At 37.2% G+C, this 13,248-nt stretch overlaps 1 long non-coding RNA gene across 4 annotated transcripts; it reads left to right on the plus strand.

The window, feature by feature from the left end:
* Positions 1-2,913: 2,913 nt before the first annotated feature.
* Positions 2,914-7,109, plus strand: LOC140240554 (uncharacterized). 4 transcript variants are annotated; one of them, XR_011902035.1, is made up of 5 exons: positions 2,914-2,984; positions 3,748-3,839; positions 4,962-5,031; positions 6,205-6,322; positions 6,990-7,109. It is a non-coding gene; the product is annotated as an uncharacterized lncRNA (long non-coding RNA). The 4 variants fall into 4 exon arrangements; XR_011902034.1 differs by having other exon boundaries at positions 2,921-3,035; XR_011902036.1 differs by lacking the exon at positions 4,962-5,031.
* The last annotated feature ends 6,139 nt before the right edge of the window (positions 7,110-13,248 follow it).

Genomic DNA, 13,248 nt, shown 5'->3' on the forward strand with positions numbered 1-13,248 from the left:
TTACGACGGCATTCTATATACGTCGCCGATAAAAGTTTATATGGAATTGCGTGTGTTTGTGTGTGCCTGTATGGCGCGCCAGAGGGGAATCAAATATTTATGTTCGACACCAACTAAAAAACCATTTCATCAATTTAAATTTCATTCCACAAAAATATGTTCGATAAAATATATATTTCATAAAATATATATTCAAACAAAATATATATTTGACAAGAAAATATGAAGGTTTGACCGAAATATATTCGACAAAATATATATTTGACAAAAATATATATGTTTCACCAAAAATATATTTCACAAAAATATATTTGATCAAAAATATATTTGACACAAACTATGTTTGACCCAAAATATATTTGACAAAAAATATATTTGACCAAAAATCATATTTGACCAAAATATATTCGACAAAAAAATATATGTATTTCACCAAAAATATATTAGACCCAAGATATATTTGACATGGCGTTCTATACTTACGACAAGAAATCATTCGATGAACAAAAAACCATTCGATGAACAAAAAATCATTCCATGAAAATAAAAAGTCATTCGATGACAATACAGCGCAGCGCAAGCTATTACGCTGCACGTGTCGTTGCGTGTACACTGTGGTATACACCATCAATTTGCAAATTGCTTGCGCATGCACATCCGCGCTTGCTTGCTAGCCCGTATACCGTGCGGTGAGAGCTAGACGCTCGCGTGGTACGCGCGCTATTATACAAAGCATATTTAGCGATTTCGATGTCTGTCTCTTCTGAAAGTGGGAGTAGGAACGATCTCGATGGCGTTATGCAAGAGATTCAGCTCCGCCATTGCCAGTGAGATGACGAGCGCGAGATCGATCGGGATCAGGTCGCCCGGTCGTGGACATACTTGGAGACTAAGTTAGCACGAGCAGAGCAACATCAGCGGTAACCGCAGCAGCGACCCCAACACGTTACTGGTACAGCGCCCGGCCGCCCCGGGCGGGGGTTACATCAGCGGCAGCGTTTACGAATAGCCCGACCAGACGGAGGTACGCTGTGCGAATATCCTACGTACAGCGACTGGGCTGTGAACAGCGCCTGCCATGACGATCCGGTCTCCAACCCAAACATCAAGCAGGCCAAGGGCAAGACCACAGCCTGAGGCTGTTAATAGGCTCAGGCTCAACCACCGGCACCGCACCGGCACTACGGATACGGGCTCAGCCTCAGCAACCCCAGGTTGGTAAACTGTCGTAGACCGATGAGATCTGTATCTGTATGGTTTAGTCAGCAAAATGTCCAGGAAGACATATCCACGCTAACTTGTAGAGGAGCACTACGTGTGGACAGAGCGCGACCATTGAAATTTGTCTGAGATCTGTCTCTTCTCGTTGCCGTCGGCCGGTCATGGGCTTCTTAGAGACAGATTCCGGCGGTAGTAAAATGGTAATGCAGTGAGCCAGTATTGGCAGTAGGCCTAGGCCTAAGCCAATATCGTATCTAAGAGCAAGAAGATATACCTCAAATTTCACTCTACCAAATTCCACCAAAATTTCAGGGATTCCTTAGTATCTCATTTCCAGTCACTCACATAAATTTGAATTAAATGAGACATGGGGAAGCATTGAATTCAACGTTGACTTAGTTGTGGTTGTTTCTGCTCGCGCTCACAGCTTACGCTGTCTAATGTTAACGTTTACACATTACGGTGGCTTTTAAATAAGGGGAACCATCATAGACATCATAAAAAACAAGGTTATATGCCTTCTAACCTGGAGTAATGTGTAACTCATCATGAAATATAGATTGCTAGTTGTTCTCCCCCCCCCCCCATGAGACTAACAATTAGAGTTACTGTCACACAGGTCAGTATCATTACGACAGCGCGTTGCTGACTGCAGTTATTCACGCGATCACGATTACTCTCCACAGGCATTCATTGTCGGCAGGTAGTTCGCCGTACAGGAGGAAAAGAATATGAAGTTTCCGTGACAACCTGAGGACATACGTTGATGCAGCAGGAAGAGATGATGGATGTGTGAGGTAAGACATCGTGTCCTCATTGCTAGATTCCCACTGGTGTGATATTTTGAATGGAAAGTGCTTCAGTAATATTATACTAATCACAGAGTGAGGAAAATTGACTTTATTTCTTTTTTTTTTCTTCTATGAATGTGATGTTTCTTATGGAAAGTTATGAGATTGAATAAGCTGAATGAACAATTCTCAGAGGATATAGATATAAACAGCCATCCCTATCTTTCAACAGAGCAGAATTCTGGATGCCTAATCCAGTCAAGTACTAACTTAGTCAAGTACTTGTACTGTTTGAAAATTGTTGTTCAAATTTTACCTCTTTATTGTTATTTATTTGTGTGTGTGTGCGTGTGTGTGTGTGTGTGTGTGTGTGTTGAAACTAAAGTTTCAAAGATGAAGTTTAGGAAGTCAAGACTTTATGCCCCATTGTGAATGTTTTTTACTTTTGTGATAAACTTGGAATATAGTGATTTGGTGTGTTTTTTCAAAGCTAGTAATATTAGGAATAATAAAGTAGTGATGGTAGTGATCATAATAAAATTTTCATGATGAATTATCACTGTTGTTATTTACTTGAATAATGAAAATGATGTTTCTAGTCATGACTATCATCATCATCATCATCATCATTTATCATTGCTTTCCCCCTTGCAGAATTACAATATATATGCCTCTAAATATATTGTAGGCAAACTGTAATAGCAGTACCTAGAGAAACCTGAAACAAGTACTGGTACATCAATATGGTACTAATTGGAAACATTTCAGTTCATCTTTTCAACATCAAGTTTATTATATGTTGATAAAATTATGTTCCAAAAGGTATACAGTATTTACCCAGTAATGTCATGCATTGTATTTCTGTTGTTTCCACTAATACACAATGGCAGCTACAGTGTGAGTTTGAGGCCATGAGGGGACCTGTAACTATGCCGTCTACGAGATCTGGGAAACAGAAGAGGACTGGAAGACGTGGAGTCACTTTGTGTTGATCTCTATTGATCCAGTGATGGTTTTGCCAAGGTTTGACACTAGCTCCTTATTATAAAGCATAGATTATTAAGTTCAGAAGAAAATCAAGCAAACAATTCCATACTTCTTCAAATTCATGAAATTCTTCCGTCGAGATGTTTTCATTGCGACTGATTGACAAATTGCCCCACATCGACGTAAATAAGCACTGAATTGATCAGTGTTTTAGTAGTAGCCATGATATTTACGTCGATGTGGGGCAATTTGTCAATCAGTCGCAATGAAAACATCTCGACGGAAGAATTTCATGAATTTGAATAACAAAGCAGTACCCGCTGCATGCTATAAGGATTAGAACCAACACTTGCTGTCGGGCGAAAGCTCGGTGGTCTAGTGGAGATGACGCCTGTCCGGTGATCAGGAGGTCGTAGGTTCGAATCCTGCTCGAGTATGTACGCCCATGATTTTTTATCATGGCTACTACTAAAACACTGATCAATTCAGTGCTTATTTACGTCGATGTGGGGCAATTTGTCAATCAGTCGCAATTCCATACATCATTTGTCAGAATAAATTGTGCAGTATTAAAAGAAAAAAAAAGTGTCTTGTTCAGAATGTGTTCACTGTTATTGTAGTTTGTGTTTATTTGTTTGTTTGGTGGGTCGTAGGATTTCTGTACCAGATGTAATTGCTTATGATTTGTGGTATTTTGTAGTACATGTATCATGTTCTTTGTTGATAAGCTTGTCTTGTATTCTTTCAGGAACTTTGCTGGTGCCAAGTCAAAGTCTTTCCGTCGAGAGAATGTGGATCTTTTGGACAAACCAGAGCAGCTGTCTTCAATGGCTATACCAGGTGAGAGTCATGTTACCCCAGTGATAGCTGGAGTCCAATTCCAGAGTGGTTAACCCTGACTTTAACTAGTGGGGAAATTCTGTTTAATCAACATATTGCTTACAGGAGCCATGCTTGTGCTGCGATAACTATTTTATCAGAGGATCCTGATCAGTGTATATCAAAATTTTACGACCCTCATAAAGGTAGTTACATCAATCAGCTAATCTTTGAGGAGTTGTAGATTCAGAAAGAAATGAAGACAGGATACTGTAAAGATTTTTGTTTCAAAAAGTAGATTCTAGAGTATCTATCTTGTGTTGCAATAATCAAAAGTGCACACCCAATTCTTAACAATCTCTATTCTCTACTTACACAAAATGTTGTTCTTACACCCCAATGGAAGTAGTTTTGTGCATACTGTAAAGCAAGAAATATTTGCAGTGTGAAATTTTCTTGAATCACAGCTGACAGCCTTTTTTTTTCTTTTTTTTTATGCCTCCGCCACGAAGTGGTGCCGGAGGCATTATGTTTTCGGGTTGTCCGTCCGTCCGTCCTTCCGTCCGTAATGAATTTTGTGGACAGCGTAACTAAAAAACGTTTTGAGGTATCCTAATGAAACTTGGCATGTATGTGTATTAGGGGGTGAAGTTGTGCCTATCAACTTTTGGGTGCACATGCTCAAGATCAAAGGTCAAAAGGTCAAGGTCAAATACGTAAAATTTCACTATTTCCAACATATCTATGCAATGCCTGAAGATATTTTCTTAAAACTTGGTGTATACATGTATTACCCAATTAAGATTCTCTGGTGGAAGTTTGGGGTCATGAGGTCAAAGGTCAAAAGGTCAAGTAACAATATTTTTTTGTCCGTAATTTGGAAATTGTTCATGGTATCTTCATGGAACATAGCATATATACATGTACTGACTGACAATGATTATCTAGAGAATTTAGGGTTCATGGGGTCAAAGGTCAGGGGCCAAAGAAAAGGGCAACACTTCAACATTTTACTATTTCCCTCATATTTATGCAATGCCAGCGGGATTATTTTTTTTTTTTTTTACACTTGGTGTATGCATGTATAACCTGATAGAGATTCTCTGGAAACTTTTTCTTTTTTCTTTTTTTTTTGCCTTAAAGGTCAAAAGGTCAAAGATCAAGGGAAAGTGCTGAACTAACTTTTTCCTCCATATCTCAGAAGTGGCTCAAGGTATCATGAAACTTTCTACATATTTATGCATGTTCTGCCTGACAGTGATTATCCTATGAATTTTACCGTCAAAGGCCAGATGAAAATGGTAACAATGTACTTTTCAATTAATACAGAAATTGCACTTTTTCTCCATACCTTGAAAAGTACTCAATGCATAAACTTATGAATGGGCAAAGTCAAGTTAAAGTCCTTATATCCCCAAATGCATGCTCTCCTATTCATCCAATCAAACTTAGGTCAAGGAAGGTGAATATTCAACACATTTGTGACAAACTTGTTATTTTAATATTTTGCCAATTGTGTGAAAATGTAATCACACATTGTCCACATGTACAGTAGACCTATTAGGAGAATCATGCATTATGGCGGAGGCATACCAGTCGCCTTAGCGACATTTCTAGTTCAGCATGCCACTTGAATTCAATGCATACAGTGCATACAGTGTAAACAAGAACTTTTGCATGTACATGTATTTTGATTTTGTGACTCTTTGATCTCACAAAATTTGCAAAATTGGAATACAGTGTACACACGAAAATGTTTGGCTTAAAATGGTTCACTATTTTTGCTTCAATTGAGTTCTGCATGCCAAAAACGAAAGATTGTATACTTCATTCCGTTCAAAATAATTGTATGGTGGAATAATTATTCAAATATAGGCATTAAAGACTCTAATCAGTGTTTTCACGGAAGAATTAAAATGGGTTGATGCTTATTCTCCAACAAACGTTATTCATTCATCCATTTCATTCATTCATCTCATTTATTTTCACTTTCATTATTGGTTGACAAAATCTGTATTAAAAACACAAACAAACAAACAAAAATGCACTGTGTCAAATATGATAATGGAGAAATCATGAGAAGCACAACGTAGTCTTATTGAAAATGACCCCTTAATAACAAATGATGTAAATATGTGTAATCATTTATAATCATTTGTAATTTGATTGAAACGAATATGAATACAAATTGTGATAAGATTATGTATTGATTTCTACTTTGCAAGAAATCAGTTGAAATTTGAATTATTGATGAAAACTTATCCTGTAATGACCAATTTGCATGGACACATTAATGGGTTAAATGCAAAAGTATGAAGTGAAGGATCTATGAAGATAGATTGCAACATATGAGTTTGTTTGTTTGTTTGTTTCTCTGTGTTGGTAGGAGCATAGCTGCCTTGGACCCTGATAGCCCTATCCATCATCATGAGGTTTCCCAACCCACTCAATGCCATGCAGAGCCTTTGGATCAACGTCATCATGGAAGGACCACCTGCTCAAGGGTGAGCCACAATGTGCACACATCAGCAGGTCTGAGAGTATTCTGAAGGGGGAGGGCAATTATGCCGGCAGTGCAGTCATTATTCTGATTCAGTCTAATCAGGCCACTCTGCATAAAGATTCACAATCAATCAATCAGTCAATCAATCAATCAATTAATCAATCAATCAATCAAATTTCTTCAAGCAAATATCTTTGAACCTCATTAAAGCTTTGGTTTCAAAATATTTCATTCTACCTTTTCATCGGCTAAAGCAGCATCTTAGTGAGTACCATTATAATTCTTCAGTCATGGGGGAAATAATTTTGTAAAAGTAAAAATCAATACCTCTCAAATCAGCAGTGTTTCGAAGTCTCATTTGTATGCCACTCTCCTTCTCTTTGTGACCCTTCTTATTGGAAAGTCTGGACGCCAACTATTTCTACTCTACACATTAATGTTGTTTCCAGAAATCCTTTCTGTCTATATGGCTACAGATTTTATTGTTAATTTGGAAGAAAGGACAAATATATGTTCATTCTTTAAAAAAAAGAAAGAAAGAGTGTGTATACATGTATTATCAAAGATGGATAATGAACAAATACTGACATGAAAAAAAAAAATTGTGCATTCTGTAGTTCACATTACTGTATGATAATGTTTCATTCTCTCCCCACTCCTCTGTCCAGTCTCGGAGTGGAGCCATTGGACAAGGATGTAATAAGGAAGCCTCCTCGTTAGGTTCGTGACCCCATGATCACCAGACCTCTTCTTATTTATGTAGTCATGTCTGCCCTCATCATCGTCGTGTTGATCCTCTGGGTCTTCTGGAGAGAGGTTAGTGCTCCCTTTATTGTCCATGACTGTACACACATTTCTATTAATATTGGTCAAGTTCTTCCTTTACATAATTGTAATATTATGCCCTTGCTACATTGTGCCGAGTGATAACATTAGTGCATTTAGCAAGCTATCTTCTGTCAGATGCTTTGTCATACGGATTGTAATATTAGATAATGATGCATGTATTGATTTGATTAGATTTATCCATTGTCTTTATAGATACTTGGCTGTGTATATTAGTACATGCAGTAGCAGCATTCATCTTCACATACAGTATGCAATGAATTGTTTTGCTCCATGAAGCCTTTTCAGAGTATAAGGACAAGCATGATACTATCTTGAGCTGGGATTTATCAACTTGTGCCTGTCAAGCAGTCCAGATGGCACTGTAATAATGACTGTTCCTCTCGATTAGATGCAATCCTGCCTCAGCCTTCTCTGTGTCAGACAAAGTCATAAAAAGACGTGTAGCATACATGTATGAATACAAGACCATACATACTGTCTGATGCACCACTGGTGATGAAATTACTCAATTGTGTACAGACTTTGTCTGTACGTTTCAACATAAAGTAATGAGTGATAATTTTGATAAGTAATGTTGTCAAACATGCAGATCATGCCTTGGTTAGCTGTCCTTCAAGATGTAACTGATGTTGGTTATCTACTTCCCACCACTACAGGAAATATTCCAGATGGAAGCACTGTCAGTATAAGGTGAGTGTGGCATGAACTTCCCTCCCCTTCTCCCATCCCACTGGTGTATTCGCACACTTTTGCCATGTTATTGTTGAAACCAAGGGCCGTCATTTAAATATCACAGGCTAATTGTTAATTGTACACATTGTAAAATTATTGCCCATTGTACGCTAATGTGTACAAATGTGTCCTTTAAAAGCAAAAAAATTGAATGAGTTAACTATGTGTAAAACATCTGTCATTATGATTGTACTTCTTCACAACTAAACCTCAGCACTTCTGTAGGATTTCTTGTATTCTGCTCTGCTTCATGTTTTGAGAAAATTAGAGGTTTCTTATACTTTTTTTCACTTTATAAGATATTTGTAGGAAAATAATGCTATATATTTGGTTTCATAGGCTGCTGACTGGATGGTATAATTGACTAATTTAATGTCTAATGCACTACGTACAATGACTTCCATGTCTGTTTAATTAGAGGGGCAATCAGGCACAGTTTTACTCTTTTCCATAGAACTCCTTTTAATGACTTACTCTCGATTGACTGATTTTTGTTGCTCATTTCAGATATCTGTTTCTTGGTGATGCTGACTTCCTCTGTCTTACTTGTGCCGGAGATTAAAAGTAGGGTCATCGGCGGTTGAGTCGGCGTCACATCATCAAGCAACTGTGTGATTTTGAACTTGTTTGACCTGACGATGGTCTCTTGATACTTGGCAGGAATTTTATGTGGTTTTGCAGTATTTCTGACGCATTCAATCTGTCAAAATCATCATACATGTACTGGTGCATGGACATTTGTTTGGTTGGGTATACTCAGTGAAAGTCATTAATAAGTGAAGACTGTGTACAATTGTACCTGCTACCTGTATTTTAGGTGTAAAACTCATATTTAACGAAACCCCATTCGATAGAGAGTGTCTGTTGCATCCAAAAATTTGTTATATAACCAGTTTAAAAGCCGTCACGACATACCGGTCAGAAATTCCTGGGCTAAATCACCCAGCGCCACTGACAAATCGATTCTCTGAATAATACTAAATAAAATCTTCGAACCGGACTTATCAGTCGCCAACACGCTGTACTGCACGGCCATTTTCCGACACCAGGTGTTGTTGTTGTTGTTGTTGTTGTTGTTTTTGATAATTCGCAAACCCGTATCGCGCCCTCTCTCAGTAAAAACGATGTATTTCCTATTTTTTGTGTGTGAAAAGTTCAGGGTCGGGGGGTTTTCTAGGGTCGGGCGGGTTACGCCAATACAATGATTTTTTTTTTTTGCCTTATGGAAGTGTTCCTGTTTGCACAAGGTTTTATATTTAAGTGTTTCTCATGGTTCTTATAATGGGCATTTACTTTAAACAATTATGACTGATAATGGTTTTTATTGATGATGAAGGTTGCCAGTATTGAGTAATGCATTTATATTTAGTTCATTTCTTGAATCTGTAGCATTTGATTTCATGTATTTGAAATTTTGCAATTGGTACATGAATGCCAACTCTTTCATCTGCACTATTGCAGTCTTTCAGCAGTTACAGATTTGTATGATGATAAGATGACAAGAACATTTTAATGTGTAATGCTGCTTAAAGGGACAAAACAAATCATGCCCCTATGAAATTGAATTCAGGTTAGTTCTCTCCCTCCCCTTTCCCAGGTAAACATACAGATTTCATAGTTGTGATGACATTCTCTGTCAGAATCGTCTTTGATATATTTGCAAGTTATATAGCACTGGTTACTCAGAGGAATACCAATACCAATGTCAACCCATCACTCTCAGTCAAGCCATTTTTTTTTTTTTTTTTTTTTTTTGGTTGATAGCTGATGATGTTAGGGGAAGGCGAAAGATTGATTATATGGCTCATTGCCAATCATTCCAATGTCTAATCCACTCAATGTGTTTATGTCACATCCTCAGTCATCATGACATCATAATAATGTTTGTATTATTTTTATGACAATATTACATCCCTATCACATCGCCAGCTCATTATCAACATGACATCCTCACATCATCATCATCATTAGATTATCATGACAGAATCCTGATAGCTGAATTACATTCATGAATGTGAACAGGAACCACAAGGAGAACAGTGCAAAGATCTCTAAAGTGGCTACCCTCTATGAATAAGACTAAATCATCATCATCATCGTCATTGTCATCAAGACATAATTCTTATACCTTTATAACATCATAGCATCATTCTCACATTATTGTGATATCATCACCAAACACTGTGACATCATCATGACACTAATGTGACATCACATCATTTTCCTATCATTCTTCATATTGTCCCTAAACCGTGACATCATCCTGCCATTAACCTTCCATCGCTTTCCTTTTACCCACTCCAATGAATAGCACTTTTAATGGGATAGAGATTTTATAGTCTCTATGCAAGGGGTAAACCCATTTTATCCTCTTTATTATGAGCAGGTCTAGCTCTGTAAGAATATTGGATATCACCTTGCTCAGTACAAAAATACTGTCTGTGGTGTTTCCTCAGTATTCATGACTCTTTAAATTGCCAGAGGTTACAATGTAAATATCTCGAAATACTGCCCCATTTAACTTTGAATGAAATTTTATGATAGATTAATTTGATCACTGTGGTCCAATTGAAATGTACTTACATTGTCAGATTACATGATATGAGCTGAAGGACCCCTGAATGTAAACTATAAACTGCCATATGTAGATTGTTGAAAACAGTAAGATTTACAGTGGAAAGGCAGGATTTACATCCTGGTGTTGGGAAGAAAAATCCACATTCAGTTTTTCACATTGGCTGTGATAATGCTGGAAGAGCATAAACAGAATTGATAGTGTTTAGCTCTCAGTCTTCTAAAGTTCTAGTGGGTTTTCCTTAGTTCAAAAATGTGATTTAGTCCACATTGTGAACAAAGTTCCTTCATAGGTGTGTGAGTTTTTATTGTGTGTCTGTCTGTTTGTCGGTGTTGTTGAGTGTATATGAATCTTTCTTTTGGATTCAGAAATTATTCGTAAATGTACAAATTATCGTCTTATCAAGGAGGTACTAGTACCTCCTTGGTCTTATAAAGTTTTTATTTTTCAATTACTTAGCAATGTACAATCCATACAGGAGTGCCTCTCTTGATCATGTTTTCCAGCGTATCTGAGATTCTAATATTAAAGACTTCCTACAGCAAGTGTAATTGTGTGGTATCTCTAGACTGATGAATATCTGCATAGTTCTATTTGTCTCAGAGTTAATTTTAAAGGGATGTTGACTTCAATCCTGTTTATTTAAGTGATCAATGTGAAATAGTTTTGTTTATTGACAAAGTTGAACAAAATTGCTTACAATATACACTGGAACTTGAAATACAAATGAAGTCAGTGACACGATGGATGCATCTGTTTTACACTCCACATCTTTATTAAAGTTGTACATACAGAATAATATACTAGTATGTGGTAACAGTTCAGCATTGATGTTCATAGGGCCTTGTGTGTAGTCTTGACTTTCAGATCCACCTTATCTTTGACACAGTTGTAGTCTGTATCATGTTAACTCTGATTGTTTGTAGGTTGTTTTCACAGTGAAGTACACAGCAGGATCCTGTATAAACTATTGATGTGCAGTAGTCATATTTAGAGAATGGGACTTCATTGGATGATACAATACTTTACATTGATGATCTTTGTCCTGTAATGGCGGCTGACAGCACTGGTATAAGCCAAGTTTTCATGTTAACAAGAATTTTATTATGTGTTCAGTGCCTTCAAAGATCAGTGTACATGTACCACTTGCGAGTAAGAATCTTCATGTCTGGAGGTGCTTCAAGTCTGGCTTAACAGAGTTTCCTCTTAACCAATTGAGAACCAGTCGGAGTATACTAGGGCAGGTGTCTATGGGAAATCAGTCAGTCCTCATTGGGTTAAGGCTAACTTGTGTCGTAAGCAAATTTCTGCCCCCTCTGATTGAAACAGGTTTACAGTATACAGCATAATTTCAGAGCAGAAGCATTGTACTTGCCATTCAAAATTAGCATTCATTAATTATTGTGAGACTGAAATGAAATGAATTTGAAAAATATAGAAAAAAAAAAGATATGTGACAAGGCATGTACATTTGTGCCAATTGCCTCATTTAGATTGTAGAAGATTGGAATTTGATTTCATGAATTTGAAAGATTGGAATTTGTGACACCTTGACTGTGGCATTAAGCTGGCAATGCCAGAGAAGCTTCAACCACATGACATGTAAGAAATATGATTGAAGCTTGGAAGTTAAGGGATCTGTTTTTGATAGAAAAGAAAGATCCCTTCTGAAATGAATCAAACCTGCATTAATTACTTGCGACTTTTCAAAGTGTAATATTTCAAATATTGACTGGATGTGCCATGCCTACGAGCCCCCTACATGTTACATTGTAAGTGGATCAGTGTTGTAATTGTTGAAGTGCTTCAAGTCTTTTTTGAAAAGGCACTATATACTGTAATTATTGGTTATCATATGTTATTATGTTTTATCTGTGAGTGTCTGATGAAGAAAATGTATGTTTCAATATCTCTCATGTTTCAACAGGAGAAATATGGGGGTTATTTCAGTGCAAATTGTAATCTGCGATGCAACTTTTACAACATAACGGTAAGCATACAAATTTTACCTGGTAATACATGTACTCAGTAACATTCAGATCTTACTCAGTAACATGAAATAACAATGCCATAATGTTAGAAATACTGCCTGCTGGCTCATCTGTGAAATAAGTTCAGCCTCTGAAATCTTGTTACTTCTGGCCATAAGTGGGCGATTCATGACAGGAAACAATTTATCCCCCAAAACTGTGTGGCCTACAGGTGACATCTCTTGGGTCTGTTGTGAATGGAAAATATGGACTGATAACAAAGGGACTGTACCCAAACTACTGTGAAAGCAGTGTGGTTCAGAGCTCTTTAGTAGGTTGTGTGGAATACATACAACAGCAGTGCGAGCTGTCTTGTTGAATAATGGCAAGCCAATTTGAATATACAGTGTTATTACATAAACTTTGTATTTCTTTTATGTCCAGAATTGTTAATGACTGCAATTAAATTTCCATCTTGTGATTGGTATGGCACGAATATCTTTCCTTGTTAACTTGGCATACAAAGTGAAAGGAGTGATTGAATGCGTGAGTGGATGAATGATACACAAGATAAATTTATGACTGAAAAAGTGAGATAGTTACTACGTACATCATATAGCTGTGTACACAACTGAATGACGCCATCCCACAAACTGTAAGTTTTCTATATATATTGTAAGTTGTGCGACTGGAAACAACCAGTTCATTGTGAATGGGCAAATTAGTTTACTGCTGCTCAGAAGAGTACAGTACAAATGTATATGCTCCAGGTGAATGACTGCAAAATTAGAGGTTTTGGTG

Source organism: Diadema setosum, chromosome 2 (genome assembly GCF_964275005.1).
Source record: "Diadema setosum chromosome 2, eeDiaSeto1, whole genome shotgun sequence".
Lineage (NCBI taxonomy): Eukaryota > Metazoa > Echinodermata > Echinoidea > Diadematoida > Diadematidae > Diadema > Diadema setosum.